Source organism: Chiroxiphia lanceolata, chromosome 2 (genome assembly GCF_009829145.1).
Source record: "Chiroxiphia lanceolata isolate bChiLan1 chromosome 2, bChiLan1.pri, whole genome shotgun sequence".
NCBI lineage: Eukaryota > Metazoa > Chordata > Aves > Passeriformes > Pipridae > Chiroxiphia > Chiroxiphia lanceolata.
This window is the reverse complement of record NC_045638.1, coordinates 82,973,849-82,995,160: the sequence shown is the minus strand read 5'-3', so window position 1 is coordinate 82,995,160 and position 21,312 is coordinate 82,973,849. Positions and strand designations below refer to the sequence as shown.

At 43.4% G+C, this 21,312-nt stretch overlaps 1 protein-coding gene across 7 annotated transcripts in view; it reads left to right on the top strand.

The window, feature by feature from the left end:
• The first annotated feature begins 16,071 nt into the window (after positions 1–16,071).
• The window catches only part of FAT3 (FAT atypical cadherin 3), a 405,288-nt gene continuing 400,047 nt past the window's right edge, over positions 16,072–21,312 (top strand). For all 7 annotated transcript variants that reach the window (XR_004355164.1, XM_032678484.1, XM_032678483.1 and 4 more), the window contains exon 1: positions 16,072–16,156. The gene's annotated coding sequence lies outside the window, so the exon portion shown is untranslated. The remainder of the gene's footprint in view (positions 16,157–21,312) is intronic.

Sequence of the window (21,312 nt, the reverse complement as noted above, 5' to 3'; positions counted from 1 at the left end):
GTAGCTGCAACCTGAAACACAAGCCTGAATCCCAGAAAACAGACTGTGCTTCCCACAATGCTGCAAAGGACAGGGATACACTAAGACCCTTTCAGCTGTCATGAGTCACTTAAACACAATCAAGAGGCAGGTATTTAAGAGCCAATCCTTAGGTGTAGACAAAACTGGTACTAGAAAAACTATCACAAAATCTAAACCATAATTTTTTACTCAATTTGCACTATGTACTCATCCAGCTAGGATGACTGTCTTTTTCTCAAATCCTTTGATAGTTTTTGAGTTATAATTATTTTTAATTGCTGTTTAAAGATATTTATACTCTTAAAGAATCATGATCTTTCAGGATAATTAGCTACTGATTTCCAGAAACTGAGAATCTATTTACCAGCAAACTGCAGTGATATCAAAGGGAAAGCTATTTCTTTCACCCCATACTCAGTTTAGTGTATTGGCAATCATTATCAGGACCTGTTTCCAGTGCCTGGAGCAGCATTTGCTGACAATGCATGCCCCAAAATCTGAAGTTTATTTTCTCAGCATTTAATTTATGTGGAGAATCTTGTCATATTTGAACTCTACTGCAATCACCATTGTATACAAGCAGCATAAACCTTTCTCAAACACAGCACAGATTCATCCATTTTAACCAGCAGCGATGCCTTTCATAGTAAAAGCATCTTTCGGAGTTGACGCTTAACCAGACTTTATACGCTGCTGACACTGCTGGAGCAAGTCAATAAAAATGACTGACTCCAAAGAGTGATGATATAGCCCACCCATTTAGGAAACATAGTGTTAACCACTCCCATCTGACCAAACCTTTTGAATGCCTTTTGAAGTTACCATCATTTGGACTTTAGGCACTTGCAACCAGTTGAGTGCCCTCAGAGACAGCACCTGTGAAAATAAGTTTTTCCCAAGCAATCCTGGTCCCAGCACTGGCCAGATGATGAACTTCGGTCATTTCCCATTCAAGATAGTTTCACTAGGGTAAAAGGCAAAAAATTCAACCTCGGTGGAAAGGCTGAGAGAATGAGGCTTGTTCAGCCTGGACAATTGAAGGCTTGAGAGTAACCTAATTGCAGCCTTCCAGTACCTGAAGGGAGCCTACAAGAAAGAGATTATTTACAAGAGCATGTAGTGACAGGACAAGAGGGAATGGTTTTAACCAAGAGTAGATTTAGATCACATATTAGGAAGAGATTCTTTACCATGAGGGTGGTGACACATTGAAACAGGCTGCCCCGAGACACCGAGGCTGCCCCATCCCTGGAAGTGTTCAAGGCCAGGTTGGATAGGAATCTGAGAAACCTGGTCTAGTGGAAGGTGTCCCTGTCCGTGGCAGGGGGTTGGAATTAGATGACCTATAAGATCCCTTCCAAACCAAACCATGGCATGATTCAAAGATTCTCTTCTGACCTGGTTTGAGTTCAGTCTGTCTCCTGCACATTTGCCTGACAGCAAGCCTATGCTTCCAGATCCAGTTTGTAACCAGAGTTTTCATTCTCCTGGATGCAGCTGATTTACAGCAACATTGCCTACAGCTTCCAGAGCAATACCACTGGCAGGTAGCCCACCTTCTTTGCTGCTGCTGGATGAATCCTTGTCTTCTTTCTAGCACTGAAACAGGTGAAATAGCTCTTGAAAGCCTGCAAGTGCTACTCTGTGTGCCACAGAGTACCCCTGTGGGTACATCTAGACCCTGAGGTTGGCTCAGTTGGTTAGAGCACGGTGCTAATAACACCAAGGTCATGAGTTTGATCCCTGTATGGGCCATTCACTTATGAGCTGGACTCAGTGATCCTTGTGGGTCCCTTCACAACTCAGAATATTCTGTGATCTTGAAGTGAAGAGTATTTGGGTGAAATCTCACAGTGTCTGTCATACACACAGCGAGAAAGCAAGTCCATAGGACCAGGCTTTCCCGTGAGCTGGGGCTCTCTTGACAATCTAACAGCAGGGTGACTTCAGTAGGTTAACAGGAGGCCATTTGTCATCAAGAGTAGGGCTGGGAAGGACAGTAAACTCTCTGCTATCACTCTGGCAGTGCTGCTCATAAATAAAAAAACACCTCCTGCCATCATCTGGGCATCTTCATGGTGTGTTAAGGCTGCAACATGGTCTCTCAGACAGAGCCCACAGATGCCAGGCTTGCCTTTGGAAAGCTGCTTACTTTAATAAAGTGGTGTGATTTTCCTTGGTCTTGGCACTCAAGAAGCACACTGGGCAAGCAGAAAGCCTGTGGGGATGATTCACTAGTGTTTGCATGAGGTTTTTCTAATTTCTTCTTTTTTTTTCAATTTTTTCCAGCCTTTTTTTTTGTTGCTACCAGCTGCTTTCATATTCTGCCACTTGCTACAGGAGAAGGCTGTTCCATCTTGATAGGATCCAGTTCAGTGGATAGACATCAGAAAATTGGAGCTGCAACCTGGTTTATTTTTCCAGTTTAGAGCTTTTGTTCAAAAACCCAGCAGCAAGTCCCGAGGCACAGTGTGCCAGCATCAGAGACCGTAAGTGAATGCAGAGGTGATTTCTGGAACATCTTTTCCATTTATAATTCAAGTTCAATTACTTCCCTTTTTTCCTTCTGCTGTGATCCATAAGCAGAATAGACATTCAAGCTGAAAATTGCTGAAAGATTCTTACTCATTCACATGAAAAACAAAGTTTTTCTGGCTTTTCTGAGCTTTTCTGGCCTTGTGATGCTAGTTTTATATTCATACCATACCAGTTTTTCAAAGAAAAAGGCCTGTTAGAATCAGATCTAGGAATTTCTTCAGATTTGCATAGGATTGGAAAAAGCAGGAATTCCACTCATCCAGGACCCCCACTGAGAATTGATTTGAAAATAAGACTGGAGAAAATCCATGAGATCTATATTATGCTCAGAGAGGTAAATATGGACAAAACAGGCAACATCATCAGGCACTGAAACTTGGGAAGCCTGGTCTCCTATAGATCTGTACCTTGCAGTTGTACTCTCGATGCCTTAATAACACTTGAATTCATGTTGTGGCCCTTATCCCAGGGATATTAACAGCATCTCTCTCATCAATCCACCCTCTGTGATATTAGAACTTGTCAAAGAAAAAAAAAATCTCCTTGGGACCATTGCTAAATATGATTGAAATTGCACAAGCAAAAAAAAAAAAACCACGAGAAGAGAGTGACAGATAGATGCACAGAGAATATGAGCACAGAAGCCCTGTTTCAAAATGAAAGCAGACTAAAAGCTGGTGTAGTTGCATTCAAAGTGGTATCCTGCTAATTTAAATCTATCAGTGAACATTTCCAAGTGAACCAAAAACCGCCAAAAGAACAGGTTGTTTTCTCATAAAGGGAACGCCTTAACCATTTAACTATCGCTTTTGTCGACTGATGGGGAAATGCAGTGTTAGATGGGCCATCAGACTGGAAGCTCACAGACACTCTTTGCAGATTTAAAATATGCAGGAGCACGAAAGAGTGTAAAAAATGTAAATCAAAGGAACCAGCTTCTATCTGGAGTGAATAAATGAAGGATCATTGAAAAATGACAGGGTTTGTGGGAAAACAGTAGTTAGAGAGTATGCTTACACATATGCTTGTAAGCTTATATACACTTCTGCTTACAAACAGTGCCAGGAATGTTCCCAAGTGCTGGAACTCAGTCCTCTGCACTGCTAACTTGCCAGAGTCCCTGACATTACTCATCTGAGGCCAAGTACCTTCTCCCAGTCATGGATCAGATGTTAGCATAGATCGAAGGCCAACAGAGAATTTGGTGGCAGCCTCATAGCTTCATAATGTTTAAAAAGAAAAAGTTCAATAGTCTGGAGACAGCTCAGCCTGACAAAGCAGTACTTCTCCAGCTGATCTCACCAGCCAGTGTTGCTCTGCACTGAAGCCCAGTGCCAGACCAAAGCCTGATGAATCTGGGGGGGAATGTGAGTACCACACATTAACGTCAGCACCACTGCAGAAGGTCATCTGACTCTGTGAGAGACATTGGGCAGCAGCAAAACCAAACCAAATCAAATCCAATAAAGACACATAGCAGTGGATTAGTAAAAATGGTCCAGGCAAACAGGATCATGCAAAAATTTAAAAATCACATATTCTGGTATCTAAAGGGGCATGGGTGATGGGTGCACACATCAAGCTTGTGTTGGTTGCCTCTTTGGTTCAAACAGGTTGATGGTTACTCTTGCTGTTCACCTCCACCTACACTCTCTCATAAAGTGCCAGTGGAGATATCCTTTTCACCTGTTGCATGCAAGAGGACAGGAGACCATTAGCTACAAGGCAAAATGCCCTCACATTTCTCCACACTATTACCTCTACCAACAGGAAATTTTTTTTTATCCTATTCCATTGCTAATCCACAGCATCAATAAACAAGGCTTCCTGATTAGGCTTGATTGGGACGTATTAATGACCGCTGCCTTCCCCATCCAATAATCCTTCTCATATGAGCATTTATTTCAGTCTTTACCCTCGAGGTGGGGAAGCTTCACAAACATTAAGTCATCTGGACATCATGGGTAATATCTAGAGAAAAGTATAAACCATGCATTGATAAAAACCCTGTCACTTCCTTTTTCTAATTGAATGACGAAAACTATCAGAAACCAAAGGAAAAAACTCCCAGCATCGTTTTTATGTTAAAAAGGTAACTAACACAGTAAATGACAGGAGCACGATAAGCAGGGACTATGTAGGGAAGTGCTTTGAGTGGTGATGGGAAAATTTTAATCCTTTGCTAAAGGCATTTAAACCGAAGGACTAAATTAGTTCCATGTTAATTTTGATGCTACTCTGTAATATCTGTGAGTGCTCCTCAGTGAAGCTCTAATATCTTTGCAAAGTTAATGCTTTATATCCGATTAACTCAAATGGGTAAGATATGTTATAATGATGGCATGTATTTAAGAAAGACAGAGAAATTAATGGTATGGGCACAACCCCCCTCCACGGTTTTAGAAGGAAAACCTGGTAGACAAGGACTCTCATGTTCTAATGCAGGCTCAGGTACAGGAAGCCCTCAGCAATACACTTAAGCTCTGTTCTCAGTTTCACCAAATGATATAGGAAGGGAATATTTATCCTTGAGAGCTTATAACTAACTCCCATCTTTTGAAAACAGAAATCTTTACATAAGTGCTGTATACTATTAAGTGCACAAAAGTAATGACAGTAAAAAATACTTTATTTCTAAAACAGATTTTTGCATCAAATATTATATGCTGTGCAAACCAAATAAGCTAGAAATTGTTCTTTTCTCATAGTCTTGAAATGTTATGTAGATTCTTTGAAAATACTACCTCAATTGATTTTTAAAATAATTTTAGCTGTTTACATGTCTTTCAGACAGTCCTTCCCTTGCCAAGACCAAGGACTTCATAGCTCCTGGAGCTATACTTCATTCTGTCTTTTGAACTATGGTTCTGTGAAAGGAAGTGGCAATCACTTATCCCTTTTAGTTTCAGTGATGTCTTTTCTTCGTTCCTAGAGGAATACTTTCTTGAGATCTGCAAAAGCCAAATTAAAAGGAAAACACAGAAAATTATTTCAAGTGATGAGGAGTACAAAATAACATGACTAAAAAGGCAAATGTGTTCAAGCAGACATTTTTTTCTGCATCAAATATCACTGAAGAAATATGTTTGGATTAAGTGGATGCTGGAATCCTCTCTTCCTCTCAAACTGCAGCAGATGACCTTTGGAAAGGAACTCCTCGATGCTACACTTGAAATGCTACGTTATTCTCACTTCTAAAGGCAATATACAACAGAAAACCAAACTCCTTTGAATTAATGATTTCCAGGAAGCACAGAGAGGGAAAATCTGATTTTCTAAATTTCTTATACAGGTTCAACTTGATGAGGAACCATTCTTCCTCTTTGATACAACTGCAGTTTATCTATAGGGCCATGCTATTAAACAGCTATTGCATTTTACTCCAGAGGTGGTTCCATGTGTGTGGTGAAGAGGATGATCTCCATCTATAGCTCATAAAGAGTTTTATATAAATGTCCATTACCCGTGAAATGGCAACAGCCAACAGTTTTATTAGGCAATATAAAAATATATTAGGGATATAAACTGTAATGCCTCAGGGCAGAAGCCAATCAGTGGTTCTTTGGACTTACACAGAAGAAACTTTCTGTTCGCAAGTTATTCCCTTATCATCTATTAGGGTGTTTTCTGCCTTTGTTGGCAAAACATCAGGAGACAGACACACTCAGAGACAGGTTGTTGAATTCTAATTGGGGTCTGGTTGGGACCAGTCTAGCAGCTCTCTGGTTCTTGTCACAATGCATAACTGAAGTGTGACACTTCACTTTACTGAATGATTGATGTCCAATGAAAACTAATCCAGGAATTCTTACATGAAATTTATGCTTGCTAAAACAAATACACAGATCTTCTTTTTCAACTTTGTATTAGTTTAGTTCAGGAGATTTCCTTGCTATGTTCAAGCCCTTCAAGTAGCAGATGAAATGACAGTAAGCTCCTGCATTTCAGGTGAAGAGGACCCTAATAGTATAATGAAACCTGTAGTCTAGGGGGTCATGGTCTCGGCTTCTGCTTGAGGCTCTGGTAAAATCCACTGGGCTTTCTCTATCTCATAATGCTGCATTACCAATCTTTAGGGTGCACATATCACTGCAAACAGCCTCCAGCTTTCCTAACCACTTGCTGAACTCTCCTCTTGCAGGCCAGGCATCAAGTCCTCAAACAGCCCTGTCAGGTTTTTACTTTGTTTTCGTCTTGTTAACATGTTTCTCAGAAGCATTCATTCCCCAGGCGGCCCCAATATGTGTCCCTTCTCCCTCCCCTCCCCCTCCCCTCCCCTCCCCTCCCCTCCCCTCCCCCTCCCCCTCCCCTCCCCTGTATTACTGTATTTGCAGTAAGTGTAAATCACAAATGTTAAACCTACAGAGGGTTTCCCCATTTCACATCTCAATGCAGTGTTCCCTTCTGCTTTCTGTACTGCAGCCTGGTTTCTGAGGAAAAGCCTAGTTCGGTCACACTGTCTGACTGCCTCTGTCAGACAGTCTGCTCCCAAAACTTCTGAATCCCTGTTTAGAAGGATAGGGATCTATAAGATATTAAATTCCTGTAAGAGTTACAAAAATATGTTGCAAGAAGGAAGAAAAAGATTGCAAGAGACTTACTAGATACCAAAGAATTCATTCTACAAAGAGATACCATCACTTCTCTAAAGCAGAAAAGTATAAATTTGCATCTTAATAGAAGCCAGAGAATCCATTTCTGCCCTTGTGCCCCAGGGTAAGAGTTGCAACTATGATTCAGTTTTCCAGATGGAAGGAAGTGACAGAACTTCCCAATTTTAGCAGGTATTGAACAGCCAACAGTTACCAAGGTCCCTTTCTAGTTGTTGCAAACTGCCCTCCAAAACTTGCATCACCTGTAACTAGGCACTTTTAAACATCTTCAGCCCTTGTACTTCCTTTGGATCTTCCTTTAACCTCCATAGAGTGAACAACCTTCTGGTTCTGTAATGAGTAGCAACCTTTGCAGTTATCTCCAGAAAACAGGGAAAATGGTATCAGTAAAAGCAGGATCCTTCCAAACCTGGACTTATCAGGTCAGGTTCGCACTTCGAGAAGCTGTGAGGCAGCAACACACAGCAGGTACCAGCACTCAAAACACAATGACACCCCATTGTCTTGATTGACTCATCACATTTTACCCTTTCGTTTCAGATGTTCTTTTGTCTTTTATGGTTTCTGGTTTCCACTCTATGTCCTATTAGACAGTTGACTATTTTTACCTGTCTACTGAAAGCATATTGGATGTGCTTATTTAATCAGCAGATAGCTGGTTTTTTCCATTTCCTCTCTGTTTTTTGTCATCTCTTTTCTCCTTACTTTCCATAATTTCTGTTTGTTATCTCACCGAGTGCAAGTAGCAGGAATTGAGGTTTGAGAATGATTCAGCTGGAAGCTGAGGGCAGAGGGCAGCATGCAAAGCCAGCACTGGAAGCACAAAATGCACCTGACAACCTGTCATTAATGCAGCCACCAAAAGAGGGAGAGGAGCAATGCGATCAAACAGGACTCAAATTCAAATCTCAAACTCCGCTCATTACCAAGAAGGCTTTCAGGAATCACAAGTTTTTAATCCTGTAACTCTATTACAAGCTGATGCCAACAGCAGAAACTGGAGCTGTGATACAAGTTAAGCTAAGACTGCTTGGCATGGCAACTGAAAGCCATCTCACCTGATGTGAGATGACAGCTATGGCATGCAACCACAGATAAGCTGGCATTTGTAAATATATACTTTATAGATTTTTTTTTTAAACCAGGTACCATAAAAGCATACAACAGCAAAAGAACCTGTGAACCCAAATAAACATTATCATTACCTCCTGCTGAACTCTTATGCACAGCAAGCAATTCCTTCTGCTCAGTTAAACTAAGGGTTTGTTGAGACTGTGTATACTTTCCCTTTATTTTCAGTGCTTAGAGTACAGCTGGTAAAATTTTGCAGTGGTTAGGAGCTTGATTTACAAAGTCTCTAGTCCTAAAACAGGAAATGACTATTTCATCCCTGCAAATTTAGGAGGATTTTTTTTTTGCTTTTATGTTCCACAAAATCTGCTTTTGTTTCCTATAAAGGGTCCAGTCCAACTGCCATCAAAATCTGTAGGGATTCCCCCTGACTTCAGCTGGGCTTGGCTCATGCCCTAAGGCAGAGCTACAAAAACAGACAATACCTAATGAAATCATGTGTGTAAAGGACCAGGGAATCCCATACTAAATCCCCACCCCACAAACAGCCATGCCTAAGCTTAAATGTGCATTAAAACTGAAGTCAAAAAGCCACTCATGTCTATCAAGTTAAGCACATGTTTAAATGTTTACTGGAGTCAGATCTTTGTACAATGAACAGTAAAAGCTATGCAAAGCTATTGTGGGTAGATCAGTCCCTCCCTCATGCTGCATGGTATCCTGATCCTTAGGGCTTTCTACTCTCTGGTTGCAGAACCTTTCACAATTTTTATAAAATCGAGTTGCTTTCATTTAATTCTTTCGCTTACATTAACTAACATAATGTACTTCTGCTGCTGCACATTTCCGTTGACCTCAGAGTGCTCCAAGGAGCAATCTTAGAGCTGTTTATTGTACCCTGTTAACAAAATTAAAGGACCTCAGTCAAAGTCAGACCTGTAGAAGGTAAATCACTGTAAAATACAAAACAATAGATATGTTTTTTTGTCTAAAAACAGAAGACAGATCAAAAGTGTTTCTGGTTCTGTATCACAGACAGAAAACTGAGGCACAGAGATAACCCATGATTTCTCTAAAATCTCACAAAGTACAGAAAGCAAAACAGGGAATCAAACTGCAATTTGACCACTAAACTCACCAAAATATCATCTTTTCTTATCTTATGATCTCCAGTGACTCTGTCTTTATTTTTTCAAAATAACAGATCAGACTCAAGGAGGTTAAAGTAGAGGTCAAGAGCTACCTAGGAACTCACTGGCAGAACTGAGATGAATGGAAACTTCTGGCTCCACACAAAACTTCCTTCCTCTCTCAGATCTGTTTCAATGAAATAAAATTTAAAAAAGCACCACAAAACCTGCTCTCAATTTTCTGTGAGAGGGATTTGATATGTTAAATCAAGCTATTAAATGCATTATTACTCTGATGGAGGGTAAGCTTTCCAGCATCACCTTCCATGATTTGCCTTCAGCTCACTGATGACACCAAAATCCTTCTGTTCCCTGGAAAGGGAGGCTGTGGATTGAACAGACTCCTCTTTGAGACAGTACCCTGCACAGCTGGGCTTGAATGAGACCAAGCTAGGGCTGGGATGAGTGAAATAGAGCAAAGAGAAAAGCAAACTTTAAGTTAAGCAATCAAAACTGACTCAGTCCTTCACAAATAAGCTCTCCAGGAACGTGGTCACAGTACCAAGCCTGCAGGCGTTCAAGAAGCATTTGGAAAATGCTCTCAGGCACATGGTGTGATTCTTGGGACTGTCCTGTGCAGGGCCAGGAGCTGAACTCGATGATCCTTGTGGGTCCCTTCCAGCTCAAGATATTCTATGATTCTACGGTTGCTGTATCCTTCAAATGGTGGAAATCAGACACACCAGCTTGAATATTTCCCTTCTACATGGGATGATTTCACTCTATGAGTTTAAGTCAAAGCTCTAACATTCAACTGCTAGAAATGCTCTGTGCTGCAAGGCATTATCTGGCACAATATAAGACATCACTTCAATATGCAGTCAAAATGGATCTTTTGATGTGTTATCCCATTGCAGCCTCTAAAAGAGAGGAGAGATCTGGCAAAACGCTGATGTAGTTTTTCCTGCATTAATAGGAGATCTTTCTGGTTGAACAGCACTGCAAACTAGTGATAAACTATGAGCCGTATCTATCCTTTTAATTATTCCTGCAAACTCTCCATTGCTGACCCACCTGCAGAGCAGTGCCATGCAATGCCCTTGAATAACATTTGTGTAGGAATCACTGTTTGAGGAAACATGAAGAATAGCCTCGAAGCAAATTTCTGGTGTCATCACCATCGAGCTGTCTTATGCTGCCACATCATGTTTCTAGAGGAGTCCATGAGTACTGTCACTACTTGTTAACTTTCTTAAGACTGCGCTAGTGTTACACACTGTCATAAGCGCGAAGAAACAAAAAAGCTGCAAGAAATTTGTAGTGAAGCCCTTGGTATGACCAGGAGGCTGCCTCTCTACAGGGAAGAGAGAAACCCACCTACATGGACTGTGATTTGTTCACATCAGTCTTGAGGCATTTCTAAATCAGGAGACTTGATCTCTCTAAGATAAAGAAAAGGTTCTGAGCAGGAGACACCATAGTATCTTCTTCATAATGACGGATATGAAACCCACAGAATTTGTGAAAGGTGACTCATTATTTTTGTATCATTTAGATAACATTTTGAGTAATTATTTTAATTATTTTAAAGTCCAGTTTAGTGAAGCACTTAAGCACTGTTTGTAAGTCTAGCCATCCAGTATGTAACCACATTCTTAACAAATAGTTTATGGAAGTGACAACTAAAACACTAATCTCTAAAAAGCAGTCTCACCTTTAAAAAAAAAAAAAGAAAAAAGCATTGTCAATACATATGAGTAATAAACTGATGTCTTGCTATGTAGCCATATTCAAAGTTCAAATTTCAGGCAATGATATGGAATATTTTTTTATGTGCTGTGTTTGGTTCTTCCACTGCTATCTGCTATCCAGTCCTTTTATTGGTAGCAAGCCCAGAAAGGCAATTGTAGCCCATTGAATGCCTTTTCCCATGTTGGTGGCCTGTGGCCCTTATTGCAATTGCCTGAAAATGAGCAATAAAAATGATCTCACACTAAAAATGATCAGTAGTATATTGAATCAAGTTAGATTTTGGATTAAGGAGCCAGTGAATTATGACTGATTACCTTTTCAAAGTAACTCACACAGCAGTCCCCAAGGACAGATTTTATTAAATTTTTTCTATATGCAAATAATTTGATACTTTGAAAAATAGCAGTGTTGCTAACATGTGGCCTCGTGACGGGAAATGTGTTTTACTTTGCCCAGGCAGCTGTCTCTAAAACACAGAGAGTGTATAAATAGCCCTTTGCATTAATTCAAAGTGAAATGTCAATGTTTCATAATTTATGGCACTATGTTGAGATTCAGCTTCAATAGCTCACTACTGGTTCAGTTAACATCAGATCCAAAACCCGTCTTCCTGTTTTCTGAACCTTGAATCTTTGGGAAAACCTTTCCTTTCTGTTTGGATTTATATTTATTTATACTAGCTGAATTATTTATGATAATTTCAATGCAATTTGCAGAATTAAGAGAATGTGAAATACTTTGTTGTCGCAGTGGTTTGCTCACATTTTCTTGACTCTGATCATATTGACAGGAAAATGAGGAAAGATTCTCACTACTCAGGATGTGAGAACCTAAAAGCCGTTTTCTGGTTTCTATCCGTAGAGCATGATGACATTATTAATCAGATATAGAAACATAGAATTGTCAGGGTTGGAAGAGACCTCTAAGATCATCAAGTCCAACCATCAACCCAGCATTATCTCTGTAATCCCTAAACCACTAAACCATATTATCCAGCCAGCTCCAGATACCTTTTAAACACCTCCACGGTTGGTGACTCCGCCACCTCCCTGGGCAGCCTATTCCAATGCCGGACCACCCTAACAGTGAAAATTTTTTTTCTAATATCTAATCTGACTCTCCCTTGTCTCAGCTTAAGGCCATTTCCTCTTGTCCTCTCACTGCAGGCACGGTAGAAGAGACCGGCCCCCCTTCATTATAATCTCCTTTCAGGTAGTTGTAGAGAGTGTTCCCCCTGAGCCTCCTCTTCTTGAAACTAATCACATTACCATCTTTCCAATAGTTGTATCATACCATAGAATGCTTTGGGTTGGAAAGGACCTTTAAAAGTCTTCTAGTTCCAATGCCACTGCCATGGGAAACTTCCACTAGAAAATGTTGCTCAAAGCCCCATCCAACCTGTCCTTGAACACTTCCAGGGATGGGACATCCCCAACTTCTTTGGGCAACCTATGTCAGTGAGTCATTACCCTCACAGTAAAGAATTTCTTCTTCATATCTAACTGAAATCTGCTCTCTTTCAGGTTAAAGCCATTTCCCCCCATGCCTATAACTACATGACCTTGTAAAAGGTCCCTCTTCAGCTTTCTTGTAGCACCCTTTAAGTACTGAATGGCTGCCATAAGCTTTCCCCAGGCTGAAAAATCAGAAGTGTCTCAGCCTGTCTTCATAGGACACACGCTCCATCCCTCCTCTGGACTCACTCCAACAGGTCCACATTGTTCTTACTTTGGGGGCCCCAGAGCTGGATACAGTACTTCAGGGGGGGTCTCACAAGACTGGAATAGAGAGAGAGAATCACCTCCCTCAACCTGTTAGTCATGCTTCTTTTGATGTAGGTCAGGATGCAGTTGGCCTTCTGGGCTGCCAGCACACATTACTGGGTCATGTTGAGCTTCTCATCAACCGATACCCCAAGTCCTTCTCCTCAGGACTGCTCTCAATACAGCCTCTGCCCAGTCTGTATTTGTGCTTAGGATTGCTCTGTCCCATGTGCAGGACCTTGCACTTTGTCTTGTTGAACTTCATGAGGTTTGCATGGGCCCACCTCTCAAGCCTGTCCAGGTCCCTCTGGATGGTATCCCTTCCCTCCAGTGTGTCGACTGCAGCACAAAGCTTTGTACCATTGGCAAACTTGCTGTGTGTGCACTCAATCCGTTCATGTCACCAACAAAGATGTTAAACAGTCATTTGAAGCTCTTTCCTTTTAAAGGTCTGCTGTAAAAGAGCAAATTATTCTGAGGTGTGAAGCTGGAGCTTTGCTGCTGGCCATCCCTGTCTTGCTACCTCATTTGGGGCATCTCATCCAACCTGCTCCCAATCCTCTTCCACAACAGTGTAAATTTTACTGAAACTGACAGATACACAGCTATAAAATGGTGATATGGGAGATAATGCGATTCTTTCTGCCCTAGTTATTTGTTAAGCATAATTTGGGAACTGCTCACCTCCCTGAAAAAAAAATAAATAATGAGATTGTTATAGATGAACAAAAATGTTATATACATGTAAAATGGTCTTGCTAATCAACAGAGCTCACTCCCTGCTGGAGGAAGCTCCAGAAGAACAACAGAAATCATTACCATGCTGGTAGGATTGATTAATTAGGAAAACTGCATTAACTGCTTCTACTAACACTCATTAGCATTTATACATTGTAAAATCCATTAAAGATGTGTAAATAACTTTCCTAAAGTGACAAATAAGGGTGCCTGAAGGATGCAACATGATGTTACTGTTGTTTTCCACTTGTGTGGGTTTTGCATTGCGAGAAACACATCTGCATGGGCTAAGAAAACCAGTAAGGGGGAGCTGAAATAGGAAGAGGACACATGGAAGGCACCTTCTGAGTCAAGTTTGCCATAAGAGCAAATGAAAGCTGTATTTCAGGGCACATTTTAATGGGGCTAAACAGGGGATGATGGAATATGAGATTGAATCCAGAGTACTGCTACCGGGAAGAGTGTGGTTGTGGACAACACAGCCCCTTAGAGCCCCAGGAAAACACTATGAGGAGTAGGATCTCCCCCTCCTAGGACTAAGGTGCAGAGTTGGACACCTTCTGGTTGGTTCCACTTTAGGAATGGGGCAGCAGAAGCAGATACACTCAGAAAGCATCTGCGTTGGCCCAGATGCTATCTGTCAGTGCCTTTTGTTTCATGATAGGAATTGCTGGGTAGAGGACTTTCAAATAATGTGGTTTAAATTTAGAAAGTGACCATTCAGTTATCAGTGCAGTTGAAAATTATAATAAAATGGAGCCCAATAACTCCAAAATACTGGTCAAAAGATTATTATTTGTGTAATGTGTGTTTTCTGGAGTTCATATGCATTTATCAAACACTATTTTTAGTCTGAGTTTCAGGAGACTTGTGTTTAGTTCTTGGCTCTGCCACAGACTTCCTGCACGACCTTGGGCAAATCAGTTTCTTTCTCAGTACCATCTGCAGCATAATACACTTTCCTCCCACTCTAAATTTGTCTTGTTGATGTGGATTATGGGCTTTTTGGAATAGGACATCTCCTTTCTGTGTTCATTTAGTGAGTGACACAGTGAGGCTCTGAACTTGTGACTTCTAAATAGCTTTATAATGCACAAGATCACCTTCCATGACCAATGCAACCAGGTGGTGGGTATAAAATCATTAACTCTATTGTAGATTTTAGACAAAGCTGGGCTTTGTTACATGCTCTCATTGCAGAATTTTTAATTTTAGCTGCTAAATTTTACAAGCAGTTTATGTATTTATTTTCCTTCTTATTTTTCACAGTGCAGCCCATGCCCTTCTGCTTTGTGGTTATTACCCTGGTCCCTGTGATTAGTGTGGAGTTGCTCGTTGGTTTTGTTTGCTTACTTGTTTTTTCACCTTCACACTAAATTACAGCAGCAGATTGCCTGGGGCATGAGTGTTTTATGGAATCAGTGACAGGCACTACACTGCCGGTCCTCACAGGGACCTTCTTACCTGTACTTTTGGTTTAGCAGTTGTGACCTGCAGCCAAGTGGGAGGCATGGACAAAGTGAAAGAACAGGAGACTAGAAAACAAACAAAATTAGCAGCATTTCAAAGCTCTTGCAGAGGAGAGAACAGCTGAAGGTAGAAAAGTACGGGGGGGGGGGGGGGGAAGGACATGAAAGTGATTTCTCTCTTTCTTTCTTGAAGGAGATACCTGGTCAGGCAGCAGCCTGGGCTCTACTGCTACTGAAGGAAATGAACTGAACAGATAATCAAACAGGTGCCTCATCACAACATCCTATTAAAATAGGCAGCATGAGAACTTGGATATAAACTCACAAGTGCAGAAGGCACTAAATACATTTCCTCCCTACTAAAGCGAAAAAGAGCAGCTCTTTGGACAGGTGTAGCTTTCACAGCGGAGTGTCGCAGACTATCGCAAACGTGCGGCTCAGTCGCCTGACTACGCTCAGAGGCACGTTGCCACCGGGCTGGTACCCCGGAGCCTGCCCCCGTGCTCAGACAGCGGCCACCCGGGGCTGACCGCTCGGGAGTAGGCCGGGCAGGGGGCTGCCCAGCGAGGGGACCCAGCTCCCACCGCCCCCCAGCACACAGGCGGGGCTCAGGGTGCAGGTGAAGCCGCGCCGATCCGGACAGGGACGGGGGCGGTGAGCGCCCGACCGCCCGGCGGCAGGACAGAAGCGGCGACCCCCGAGAGCCGCGCGGGAACACTGGGCGGCTCGGCGCTTCGCTGGCAGCGGATGACCTTGGGCGAGTCCCGTGGAGAACATACATTCCCGGAGGGCCTCCTGGACCTCCCCGGAGCCGGTGCCGGGCGGGGCGGGGGCGGGCGGTGGCGGCGGCGCGGTCCCTCCCCGCGGGCGGGAGGCGGGCGCGGGCTGCGCTCCCGGCAGGCTGCGCTGGGCTGGGCTGCGCTGAGCTCGGCGCGGCGCCGGGCGGGGGTTGCCCCAATCGGCTCCCTGACTCTCTCCCGCCACAGCCCCGGCGGCGCCTAAGGCGGCATGGAGACCCGGCGCGGGAGGCCGCGGGCCAGCGCCCGGAGCTGAGCCGGCCGGTGCGTACCCGCCTGGGACCGGGGAGGGGCGCCGAGGGGATGGCGGAGAAACTTTCCGCTGGGCAAACTCGGCGGTGCGCGGGGGCGCCGGGGGCTGCGGCCGCGACTCGGGGAAACTTCTGTCTCGGGGACTCCGCCGCGGCGCCGTCTCTGCACTGTTCCCGTGTCCTGCTCCCGTCCCCGCTCCGCTCCCTGTCAGCGGCCGGTCGCGCTCCCTCTTTGCCGTGCAAGGTGCAGCGGCGGGCGGATGTCCCCGGTGCGCTCCCCGTTTCGCACGGGGGTTTAGCTCGCAAGTAGGCAAGAGCTGGGTTTTCATGTTTGAAATTTTCCTCACTATCTTTTAAATTTTGTTGTTGTTGTTGTTTTAAACTTGCAGCAGGGAGCGGGCGAGGGCAAGAGGGGGGTGTGCGTGTCTGTCGCTGCTCTTCAGCTGCAGTTGCTCTTGGCTGAGCCTGGGGACTGGCTGCAGCTGCTTGGGATGAGGAGAGACTAATGTTACCGGGAGACCTGCCTGTTCGTATTTCGTTTTGTCTGTCTGTCTCTCTGTTTTTTCCTCAGTGTTTTTAGGAGGAAGGATTCACCTTGCCCTCCCTGTTCGCAGGCTCCAGCGCCGGGGCGCTGTTTGGACCTGGGAGAGCGCCCTGTCCGGGGACAGCGGGGGCAGCAGCCATGTCCCCCCCGCCCCTGCCGGGCTTTGTTGGGGCTGGTCGCTCCGGGCTCCGCGGAGCAGAGGCAGGAGGGTCCCCATCCCCTCCGCGCTATCGGGGGACTGCCCTCTGCGTCCCAAGGGCGCCCGAAACTCGGCGCCACAAGGGTGTGTGAATGTCTGTGTGTCTCCGTGTAAATATATGTGTGTGCAAGGCCAGGGGCATGCCCGGACTGTGCATCTGTGCGAAGGGAACTTGCTCCGGCTGGGGATGGGTTAAACGTGGTTCTCCCAGCTCTAACTTCTATTGAAAGGAAGTAATCCAGCCTCCCCTGCCCACTTTTTGAACCCCGCTGGATTATTTGCAGAAGGAAAAGAAAGCCACAAGGAATGCATCAGTGGGTGCCTTTTCCCTTTTTTTGTTTTTATTTTTTTTTTATTTTTGCCCGTGCAGGGTTCGTGCCTTTGCTTTGTCGTCGGGACGATTAAGCGTTGCCGAGTGTCCTTAGTCCCAGGTCCAGTTAAAATAAATACAAGTAAATGGGACATAAAGGCAAGTCAGCGCTGGCATCCCGGCAGAGGCACTAAAGCATCAAGTGTGGTTAAACGGAAGGGACTCAAGAAAATGAATGCTTCTCTTCGTACTCATTTGCTTTCCGTTTGCAGCGCTGTCAGACAGCTTAGCGAGGTGCATCGTTTGATCAGGATTCATGTATTCTTAACCAACCTCTGTCCAGCAAAAAGAAAGAGGGAAAGAAGGAAAGAAAGAAATAAAGAGAGAAGGAGTCCTCTGCACAGGCTTTTTAACTTATGTCTCATTTAGCAAATGCTTTGCTTTATGAAATTTGGATTGAGTTCTCAGCAAAGGAATTAAAAATCAGGAGAGGGTGAACTATGAGGAATGCAGAGCAGGGTTGCTGCACCATTTCCTAGTTGCTGCCTGGAGTCAGTGCTTTCACTGAGGACTCATTCCTGGTCTGGAGCAGTTGTGGGGATGGTATAAGCATTAGTTGGGAAAGCAGAACAAGGCAAAATAGCCTGGCTAGTTGTTGTCTGTCTTTTTTTTTTTTTTCCTGCTTACAATCAGAGGGCTTATCCTTCAGTTGAACAAAAATTTACTTTTGTTGCTTGGAGAGGACCTGGTGGTGGATGCAAGGAGAGAAGGAATGATCCTTCCGGAGCCAGCTTGCCTTTGGAGAGTGCTGCTGAGAAAGAGCTTACAGGTGTGATCCTTGCATTCCAAAAACACTGGAATCTTGTTGAGAGAGCCAGGTAGGAGCCAGTGTACTTCAGTACTGTAAACTGGGAATATCCCTCTGTTTGATCCTTTGGTGGTGCTAGTGTTGTAGAAAATCAGCAGGTTGACTGTACTTGCCTTGATGCAGCAAATCATACTTTTATTTATTTTTGTTCCTGTTTTTTTTAAAGCTTGATTCTTAACATAGAGTCTGTTGACATTGTAATGACTGTGCTCCATACCTGTGTGCTGATGGTATGCAGGATGACTCCTGAACTGTGTGATATGTTACTGTGTTGTTATCCTATGTGCCGGACTGTGATGGGGTATAGCACTCCCATTTTCCTTAAGTGCTGGCTTGCTCTGTTTCTGAGGCAAGGGTCTTCTGTTCCACCAGGTTTCATTGTCATGGCTCCTACCATGTTGCACTATTGTGACCTGATATACTCTGGTTGATGGATTCTGTCAAATACAATGAAATAAGCAATTAGGAGAGAGTTAGGGTGTCTAGCCATTGCTTTTTAGGAGCAGTTTGTAGCTGCTGTTCCACTTCAGATATATTTCTGTGCTGAGTTCTAAAATGTCCTCTGACACATGCCAACTGCAGTCATACTGCTTGTATTTACTGACAGGTTTTTCTGAAGGACAGAAAGTTGGTTAGGAAAAGATTTGTTTTAGAATGCTGTGCCAATATGAAACATCATGCTTCTGGATCCACATTTGAATCCCTTATATGGTCTTCAAGTGTCTTAAATTTCTTAACTGTTTGATGAGTATTTGGTTTCTTATGTGGAGGGTTTCATGACTTCTGCCTGCAGTTCATAACACAAAAGCTTTTGGCACTGTTAAGGCAGCCTTACTGTGCTGGCTGGAAGTCTCAAGGCAGAATGAGCTGGGACTCAAAATCGCTGCAACAGAGGTGAAATCCTGGCTGTGCTGACTTCAGTGGGAATTTTGCCATAGATGACAATGGGCCAAAGCTTCAATCCAGAAGTAGTTCTTCCTCCTTGTTGGTAATCCTGCTGTATGCTCTAGGGAAGCTTTTGCTTTTCTGCTGCCACCCAGACTGTGTCTGTTAGGCAGAGAAGATAGAAGTCTCTTAGGATGTCATGCTGTGTCTTTCACAAGCACAGCATTCCTGAGAAGGAAATCAGGGTAGATAGGAGTGGAAACAAAACCCCAAATGTGGACACATGCTGATTGTCTCGTTGCTTGTGTCCTGAGTCATTCCAGGAACACGGATCAAGAACTCTGAACTGAGCACAATTGGCTTCTTGAAACTGCAAGGAGGGATCTGTCAGTGGCTGTAGCCAGTGCATCCCCCAGTCCCTGCTTCTGTATTTGCAAATTATCGGTTTAGTGACAGACATTAAATATGTGAAGCAACAGTACATTCATTAATTCAACCCTACTTAGCCTGTGCACACTGAGTTTTCTATGTGTCTGTGATCTAGTGAGCTATTCTCAGAGACACTTCATATATTCAGCATCCAGATGAATTTTTGTGTTAAATGACAGCGACAAAATGGAAGTGTTTGATACCTTTTTTCCACAGCTTGGAAGATATGTGATACAGAACGTCAGAATATGCATTTAATCAGTGCTGATTGAAAGCTAGTCCAGGTCATGGCCATGTAATGAAACTGGTCTTTTCAACAGGAATGTGTTGCTCCAGTTTATTATATTCAGTGGAATAGAAGAGAGTTTGTTAATATATAACAAAAATGTTGACTGGGAATGAGGTATTTGAATCTCTCTGATTTTTAAAATTTTTTTCTTTTTACAGTGGAAACACTTTGGTCTCTGTAATTCCAGTGCAAATAGTTTTTCTTTGCAGTACATTCTTCTACCATGCATTCACCCCAGACTTTTTCATATTTTACTTGTGTATGATGACAAAAGAAATGACAATATAAACTAATGTGAAACTAAGTAGCCTGTCTTGCATGTGCATTCTTATTCCTTACTTTAAGAGACTTAAATAAGGAGAATATCTTAAACTGTTATAAATTACAGCTTATTAATGTCTCTTAGCTTTTTTTGCTATGAGGATTTATGCATCTAAAACAGAATTCTCATTTTCTCATTTAATTGAGGTAAGTGTGTAGGCCTCATTTTATCCCAGTATAAAAGATTATATATGTTGTAACGGGTATCGTATTAGACCCTGAAGTCACACGAGTCGTTAACATCTGAATGTGTATGTTGGGGCAAGTAAGTGTTGGGCACTGTTAGTACTGTCAGGATGCAAAAGATGGCAGTGCTGTGAAGAGGGATCTAAGCAAACCTCGCTGGGCTGTTGTTCAAACCATTACTTTGAGATCTACATGGACTTCCAGCTTCTGGGTTTGCGGTTTGCTTTTTTTTTTTAAAATAAGTGCAATTCAGAGAATTGATGATAATTATTATTCTGTAGTTTGCTCTGAATATTGTCTAAACCTTAAGTACTGTATTCTCTTCAGTGCTTGAACTCAAGGGCTGAGCTGGAGGGAGGACTTGCTGGGTGCTGGACTAGAATATGCATCCACTGGTGGTGGGAGAGACATGCTATTCTTATCTTGCTTATTTTTCTTAATTTCATATGCAATGCTACAGGCTTGGGGCAGAATGGCAGGAAATATACCTGATGGAAAGGGACGAGGGTGTACTGGTTGACAACAGCTGAACATGAGCCAGCAGTGTGCCCAGGTGGCAAAGGAGGCCAATGGCATCCTAGCTTGGATCAGCAATAGTGTGGCCAGCAGGACCAGGGCAGTGATTGTTCCCCTGTACTTGGCACTGGTGAGGCCACACCTCAAATCCTGAGTTCAGTTTTGGGCCCCTCACTCCAAGAAAGACATTGAAATGCTGGAGCATGTCCAGAGAAGGGCAGTGGAGCTGGGGAAGAGTCTGGAGCACAAGTCTGATGAGAAGGGACTGAGGATGCTGGGTTTATTTGCCTGGAGAAAAAGAGGCTCGGGGGAGACCTTCTCATTCTCTACAACTACCTGGAAGGAGATTGTAGCCAGGTGGGGGTTGATCTCTTCCACAAAGTAGAAAGCCATAGGACAAGAGGAAATGATGTCCAGTTATGCCAGTGGAGGTTTAGATTGGATACTAGGAGAAACTTCTTCATGAAAAGGGCTGTCAAGCATTGGAAGAGGCTGCCCAGGGTTGAGTCACCATCCCTGGACGGATTTAAGGAGCGTGTAGATGTGGCACTTGGGGACATGGTTTAGTGGTAACTTGGCAGTGCTGGGTTAATGCTTGGACTTGGTGATCTTAGAGGTCTTT